The sequence below is a fragment of the Coffea arabica genome, chromosome 10c (assembly GCF_036785885.1).
Source record: "Coffea arabica cultivar ET-39 chromosome 10c, Coffea Arabica ET-39 HiFi, whole genome shotgun sequence".
Classification (NCBI taxonomy): domain Eukaryota; kingdom Viridiplantae; phylum Streptophyta; class Magnoliopsida; order Gentianales; family Rubiaceae; genus Coffea; species Coffea arabica.
This window is the reverse complement of record NC_092329.1, coordinates 30,622,792-30,631,303: the sequence shown is the minus strand read 5'-3', so window position 1 is coordinate 30,631,303 and position 8,512 is coordinate 30,622,792. Positions and strand designations below refer to the sequence as shown.

At 40.4% G+C, this 8,512-nt stretch overlaps 1 long non-coding RNA gene across 1 annotated transcript; it reads right to left on the bottom strand.

Moving 5' to 3' along the window:
• Positions 1-5,381: 5,381 nt before the first annotated feature.
• Positions 5,382-7,540, bottom strand: LOC140016040 (uncharacterized). Its single transcript, XR_011822368.1, has 3 exons — positions 7,375-7,540; positions 6,249-6,312; positions 5,382-5,426 (listed from the first exon to the last, which is right to left on the bottom strand). It is a non-coding gene; the product is annotated as an uncharacterized lncRNA (long non-coding RNA).
• Between the last annotated feature and the right edge of the window lie 972 nt (positions 7,541-8,512).

Genomic DNA, 8,512 nt, shown 5'->3' with positions numbered 1-8,512 from the left:
AAGGTAGAGATTTGGGCTGCAGCCAGGCCCTCCTGAAGTTCCACATTAAGTCCCTGTACAAATCTCCTAATTCTCCTCCGTTCATTGGCTACTAACTCGGGAGCGTATTTGGAAAGTTTAGTGAACTTCCCTTCATACTCTGCTACAGTAAGGGTTCCTTGTTTCAACTTAATAAATTCATCCTCCCTCTTCTCTTGGATTAAGGGCGGAAGAAACTTTTCATTAAACTCCCTTGTGAAATTCTTCCAAGTCCAAGGGGTTTGAGCCCTTTCCCATTTTCCTTTTATCAGATCCCACCAAGCACGGGCTACTCCCTCAAATTGGAAAGCAGCAAAGTTCACTCGCCTATCCTCAGTGTAATTTAAATCAGCGAATATGTTGGTCATTCTTTCTAACCAATTCTCCGCGACCTCAGGATCAGGTTCGCCAAGGAACTTAGGCAGGTTAAATTTTAAGAATCTCTCTAGGGCTCTATACTCTCCTCTTTCCTGACCACCAGGCTGGTTAAATGGTCCAGGTCTTTGTCTATCAGCTAAACGCTTTAGGATATCCGTCATCCTGTTAATGGCAGTAGCCACTTGATTACCCTCTATATTTTCCTGGTCCTGAGTCGGTCCAGTTGCCGATCCCTGGTCATTCCCCTGAGATTGGGCCGGTCTAGTCCCCCGCCCACGGCCTCGACCACGGCCTTGACCCCTTCTTAGCCCTTCCATAACTTAGACGTGCCTAATGCAAGAAATAAATAAATAAATTATGCGGTGCAAAGTAAAGAGCAGGAGCCGATCAAGAAAATATTGAAATTAACAATAATTTACATTCATAAGCATGTCAAGTTCATACAATTAGCAAGTTAGGGACAATTCACAAAAATATAGCACACAGGTGCTCAAAAGTATACTTTTAGTCACAGAAAACTAAAGTAAGAACAAGTGCCCAAAAGTAGGCCACACAAGCATGCAAAATACAATGGCCTCAGCACTCGCGTCACCCTAACTAATCCTAATTGTACCAGTCAAAAGAGTCAAAAGAGTGGTCAAACTGCCTAGACTTAGTCCACAGTAGGACTATCAGGAGGAACCTCCTCCTCAAGATCCTCCTCAGAGTCCTGGGCTACCCCCATAGCCTCATCGACTAGTCTAGTGGCATCAGCTACAATATCGGAAGCCCGACTACGGACCTCCTCTCTCAGTCTAGTAAGCTGAGCTCTAGTGCTCCGGAGCTCCTCATTAACCACAGCAGATGTGGCAACCTCGCCCTCAATCACCTCCTCAAGCTCGGCGACCCTCTCGCCCTGAGCACTCACCATCTGTCGTAGCTCGTCCACCTCAGCCTGTAAGTCCAAGTTGGCAGTCACCAACTGACGACGCTCGTCGTCCAAGGCCAGTACAACATGATTTGGGTAAGCAAAAGTCACCCTACAAGCATATCGGGGGTATCGAGGATCAGACGAGTAGCGTACACGAGCTTCCCCAGCTAAAGCTCGGTAATAGATAGGCCTAGGAGGCACTACATGACCATTCGCATGGCCATCCCCGTTAGCTGCCAGAACTCCATTTCCGTTTTCCATCCCTGCAAAATAATAGCACTTTTCGGGTTAGAAATTTAAATCACTATCTAGTTCGAACGTCGTTTATGCATGCCTAACCCGATCATTAGTATGTCCCAAATACCCTTTAAAGTATAACTTAACTATCCGGTCTCACGTTCTAAGGGTAGAGTATCCAATATGTCTCACATATAGATCTCTAACCTAGCGCTAACCTAGCACTCTGATACCAACTGTGACGCCCCCACTTCTTTCTAAGGTGAACCAAAGGGTATCTGCGGGACGCCTGCCCAACTCTCGCCAGGACTCACGCAAAACATTCAAGCTTATAACTAATCTAATAGTCACAAGTACAAAACATAAACACAGTGATGCGGCAGCGTTCAAGTTAACCATGGTCATCTATTATCCAACCCGTACATCGGGTGTTCAAAATACAACTTTAAACCCAAATTCATCTCATGCCCAAGTACTACATTCTAAATACAGAAGTACAACCCAAAACCAAGAGGCATAGACAAAATGATGATAGAAACCTTAAACAAAAGTACATCAAGAGGGGTTCTCCAATACGTCCCCGGATCCAGTCCTGTTAAGGAAAACAAATCTACAGGGTGAGCAAAACGCTCGTGAGGCCAAGAACACACATGCAAGCATATTGCTCAAATAACAATTTCAATTTACAAGTCAAGCCATAATACTGCAATAAATAACAATTCGAGCGGGAAAAGTAAACAGAAACAATTCAAGGATATAGTAGCTCTCAGGAGCTGAGTTCCACTTGCACGAGCAATAACCTCCACGAATTGACACTGTGTCAATCGGGCAGGTTTAGTCCGTAGAACTCCACTTAACCTGTCCCCTTTCACCTTACATACCCCTGTATCGGGCCCGCCTGTCATTAGTTTGTGGCGATACTATTCGAGTATGCCAAGCAAGACCTCTCATTAGGTCAAGCTTATATATCTCATGGTTCGCCAAGGTTTCCGACCAAGCCCATGCCGGCTCGAGTCCAAGGTCGGCCAATGAGATTTGGGCGTCCCCCATGTGCACTTGTGTGTCGAGGAGATTCACTCCAACGACGTATGCAGCTAGCATACCAATACATTTCATTCATTCAATGCATTTCAATCATTAAAATTTCATTTCTAATAAGTACGAGTGTAGTAAAGTACACACTCGGCTCCACTTTCAAGATTTTCAATCATTAATAACAATTAAACATGTAACAAGTTTACATACACCTGACACTCACCAAATATTAGGTGTGAGTAAGGTCAAGGGAAGTTCAAGCGTCCACCGGGGAATCCTCTTGAAGATTCTCGTGTGTGCCAGAGCAAATAATAGTGAATTTATCATTCACATCCCAAATATCGAGGAATAATTCGTTCACTAGCATTAATCGAGGGAATTCCGTGAAAATGAACCTCAATTACTCGTTAATCGAGGTTCGAGTGGGGTTTGATAATAATCAAAAGTATTTAGGTCTTTATCTAGGAAATCGGGGATAAAACGTTTAGATAATATCAAAAGAATAAAGAGTTCTTGAAAAACTCTATTTCCTTGAAATTGGAAAATTTTCAGTTTTATTATGAATCTTTGAAAAATCGTAACTCACTCGGCACAAGTCGAGAATTGGAAAAATTTATACCGTTGGAAACCTCTTAGAAAGTACTATAAGTTCCTAGAAGACACTTTTCCATGAATCGAAGTGAAAAGTGCTAAAAAATGAGCTTGAAGGTGCAGACTCGGTTTACAAGGCAGAATTAAGTTGGATTTCGGCCAACTTTGAGAATTCGGCACGATTTATACGTTGTAAACCGGCCTCTGAAATTAGTAACTCAATTAGAATTGAAAGTGAGGTTTATATCAAAGCAAGCGGATCAAGAATCGGAGTTTCGAGTACCGAGATACGGTAGCTCAAAGTTGGGGAAATTCAAGACTGGAGAAGAATTCCCAGATTTGAACCTCCAACACTAGAAATTTAATTAGGTATCGAAACGAACTTGGATTGGTACCAAAATTGGCAGTATTTTACTCCTATATGAAAGGTATCTCTCTATCAAATTTCAGGGAAAAATACCCTCGGGAAGGTAGTTAACTAATCATCCAAAGTTACGGAAAAATTTCTAAGGCAATCTGCCTTTTGACTTTCATTTCCCAATTCAAATCGTTTAACCAAGAAAGCCATCCAACCATGGTTCATTTGTGAAATAAAGGTCTAAGATACATCCATGATACCTTTGGTAATGGTTTAGCATCAAAATTTCAATTAATAAGACCACTCCCCGGTTTTATCCCAAATCAGTCCAAATATTACGTTTTTCCAAAACAGGGCGGTCCTCTTGTTTTGGTCACAACTCAGTCAATTTAACTCGCAATTGAGCATGGTTTATGGCGTTGGAAAATACATTCATAGGACTAAAAGTTCACAGAAGGAAATGTTCTGAAATTTGGCAAGCAACCAGCTCGAAATTGAGTCTCAAGTTGCTGCCTCTACAAACCATTCCAGCAGATCCGAGAGACAGGACAGCTATCTTAAAAAGAATGGGTCGGCTCCTACACATGGAATCAGAATACGAATTTTATACCGTTGGAAAGGTATGGATGTCTAGTTTTGAATGCCACTGACGGCACTCAAGTTTGACATCGGAGGACAAAGTTATGGTCAAAATGCTACCGCTGGACAGGGTTATCCGAAAATAATTTTCCAGCTTGCCTAGTTCACGAATAAATTCATTTGCCCATCTAAACGTTAATGTTTTCCAATGAAAATTTTTACACATATAACATAACATATAAACATCAGGTTCACGCCAATAAATCACCAAAAATTGGCCTTATCATGGCCGAACAAAACAGGGGCAGTTTCGGAAATTTCTTGTCATGACCTTAACTTTGAGTTTCCAACAATAATACTCCATAAATCCATCATTTTAACCACTAAACTCCCATTAAATCTAACATTAATCCTCTAATCAACAACAACCCAAGTGTGGGAATTCATAGAGCCCACTTTTCAAATTTTCCAACAATATCAAGCCATCCATACACATGCAATAGCTTAAAGATGTATTTCTACCATCATAATCCAAGTTTAAGGCGTAGGATGGGGTTATACCTCCTTGGTGCTTTAAACCAGAAATTTTTGGTCCTCAAGAGGCTCCAAGAAACCGTGAAATGCAGCCCTTTAGTTAGCTAGATCCAACCTCCAAGTAGTTTGCTAGATGGTCTTAAAGTTTGGTGAAGATTGATTGAAGTTTTGTGGTTAATTTGATGAAGAAATTTGTGAAGCAAGGGAGTGAGAGAGAGGGAAGGCTGGCCGGCTGTTGGTGAGAGAAGAAAGAGTGAAATTTGATCAAGGTTAGCTTCCAAGAGAAGATTAAAATGAGTGGTGTAAATTCACTCCAAAGTCAACCCTCCTTAGGGCTCGTTTGGTGCGTTTAGGGCTCGATTTCTCTCGCGTTTGGTTCACTACTGCACTAAACCTCTAATGTACTTATGTTCATATAAGTATTATTCACTCTTAATGTGACAGCCCCACCTCTCCCTTGGGCAAACCCTAGGGTATCAGCGGACTGCCTGTCTAGCTCTCGCCAGGACTCAGTCGTTCAAAGTACTAATATCATCAATGAAACGAATGTAACATTGACAATGCAGGGGATTGAAACACTAACTCAAACATGATCACTAATCCAACAATTCAACTTAGTACATATATCATCGTATGCCAACTTACCACGCTTCACTCAAAATTACATAATATAAATCACCCTTAAGAATTTAAGCTTACAAGTCTGCTTAAACGAAAGTTACAACCTCAAAACGGAAGAACGGCAAAATAAAGCTAAGAAAGCCCTCGATCAAATCCCTTCCCGATCTGTTAAGGAAAACAAAGGGAATGGGGTGAGCTAAAGCCCAGTGAGGTTCCAGGTAAACAAGTAAACACATAGCCACGTAAAATCACAAAATAGCCAACTAAACACCGTACAGTAAAATAACAGTTTAATCACAATTCAATTCAAGGATACGGGTGGCTTTCAAAAGCCAAAGGTCCACTTGAGCTTGATCATAATTGCCTCCTGTTGACACTCCGTCAACACTTGTAACAGTATATAGGTCCGTAGAACACCACTTTCACCGGTCTCCGTCCCCCAAACAACCCTCCACCGGGCCCGCACTCCATAAACAGTAGTTTGGTAATACTCGAGTATACCAGGAATCCGAGTTTCCAATGCTCAAGGATTCCAATAAAACAGTATCAAGCCGAGGATTTTATCACTGGTGGTGCTGGACAACACAACAAGCAAGCACAACGGCTATGCTTCACCAGGGACCTCCAGGCAAGATTCAATTTCCAGTGAACAGTAAACAGTCCTCAAGGTTTATCGGCCTTCTCGACCAAGCCCTTGCTGACTCGATACAACCGACACACCTATGAGGTTGGGTACCCAAACAGTAACAGTAGTTGGCGGAATGTCATCCACGCAACTTAAGCACGGTCATGTATAGCAATATCTCATTTCATATTACTTCATTCAGTAAGTAAAGCCTCAGTGGAAAACAAGGAAGGTCAAGTGCGATAAAGTACACACTCGCCTCGATTTTAACTAAAACAGTGTTTGGCTCAAACAATAGCAAATCAACGATTTCAAATATGCAAGTATTCCACATAACAAGTAGCAAGTAGTGAAACACTCACCTGTCAAGCAAAAGTAGCAATTGACATCAAACGTCTCAGTTACGATCACCTTTGTTGCCCAAACCTAGGTCAATGAGCGAAACCATTAACAATTGGATTCGTTCCTTACTCAAGTATAGGTTTATTAAGAGACCAAGTGACTAGCCTAAGCTACTTAATCTATCATGAAAATGAGGTCCAAACCATGGGAAAAGTTGATAAGAAAACAAGTTTGGTATGTACATGAATGTTTGGCAAAAGAAGGGTTTCACCGAAGCTCAAAAGTTTCATTACGGTTAAACTGTCTCGCCCGACCAGCCTCGGGAAAATGGTCACTGTTCATGGTAGGAGAGTCAGAATTAGGTTCCGTCAATTGCGTTGGAAACTAGGCTCCCAAGGTTAAATTTGTCATGAAGAAACCATTTCCAAAATCCCAGCTTAAGTGGCTCAAAATTAAGAAGCCAAAAGAAATTTCTGGACTGCCTCGGATGAACAGTACCGCACGGGCAGCCGACTTCCACGACTTGCCACGGATTACTCGGGACGAACCAGAACATGAGCCAGGTACCATTTTAAAGCTCTAAGAGTCTATTTTCCAATGCCACAAACGGCACTCAATTCAGATCAGTGAGTAAAACGTTATAGCCTTTACAACATCGCTGGACCGAAAGTTTCTGGACGTAGTCCAGTTTTGTCCCTTTTCTTGCAACTCAAAATTTACTCAACCAAATTGGCTAATTTCTTGTAGACAACCTCTACACACATAACCCAACATATATCACTCACATTTGTAGCCAAAATAAGCATGAAACATCAGGGCAAAAACCGGACAGCAAGCTGAACAGTTTCGGTCAGCATCCTTAATTCTTTCCCAACTTTCACTCTTCTCATTATTTTCACCTTTTGCACATCTCAAGTATTACATCTAACCATATAAGGTTTTAAAACATATCAATACCTCATAAATATAAATGAATAAGAGTTGAACATTTCATCAAACACTTGGTGTGCATACTAACAATTCATCCACTACTTGTTTAATTCAAGGGGTTAACTTTCAATTCCAACCACAACAACTTGCAATTCATGATTAGAGCTTATAGTAGATGATCTAACACATAAAACCCCCAAATTAAAGGGTACTTACCTTACTTACAAGGTGCTCAAATCACCAAAACAATCCACCAAAATGAAAGCTTCAAGCTTGGAACAACCACAAGGATTGGAGGAAAGTTTCTCACTAACTCTAGATCTTTCTCTTTTGATTTTTCTCTCAAGCTCACACTAGGTTTAGAAAGCTTTAAAATGGAGTTTCTCTCCTTCTCTTGGAAGCTAAGAAGGGCAAGAAATTATGGGGGAGGAATGGAGCAAAAATTGGTTTAAAATTCATCTAATCTTTGGTCAAACAAGATGCTTGGCTAGGATTTTGCCACTTGGCCTAATTCTTGTACACAACTTCTCTTAATTCTTTGACTAATGCCATTCTTACCTTTCCAAATTCACCAATAATTATTCAACACCTCTAATCTCTCACATAAAGTCTCTACCACTAATAAAAGAACACTTGGACAATTACAAGTGGTGATTTATTTACAACCTAGCTCAAGGATATATTTTACTTCAAGTAAAATGAATTGAAATGAAATGCATGGAAATTATTATAACACATAGAAAATAATTTGTAAGGGCATATATTAAATGGTCTAGATCTTATAATAAGGCATGTAAATAAGAAAATTATGTTTTAAAGTGAGGGTCCATACAAGGGATTTGTTGTAACACATTGTGAAATATAATGCTAGGGCATATAAGAGGTGGTTTAAATCTTGGTGCAAGGCATGTAGTTTGGGGAAATTGTATTTTAAAAATGAGGGTTCTCACACTCTCTCCCCCTTAAAGAATTTCGCCCTCGAAATTCTCAGCTTGATTATTGAGTAGTTCAAAATATTTTCGATGAATATTCTTTTTAACTCTCTCGAGTCCTGTGAACGCATGCTTTAGTAAGACCAGCAATACAAAGCCATATTATGTAGGAATTGAAGCTCCAAATCTTTATTTAGAACATGTATCAATTTACAAGTTTCATAGTTGTATAACCTATCGAAATATAATACTAGCTTGTTCCCATCGAAGAATAATCCTTATGTCTTTACTAATCAATGTTGCAAAAGTCATTTACAGCAGAAAAGTATCACTTATAGCCATACGTTTAGAGAAAGTAGAAAAGATGTTCAAAATGCAAAGTTGTAAACTGTCCGACCTAAGGTGGTTTGAAGAACTCATTT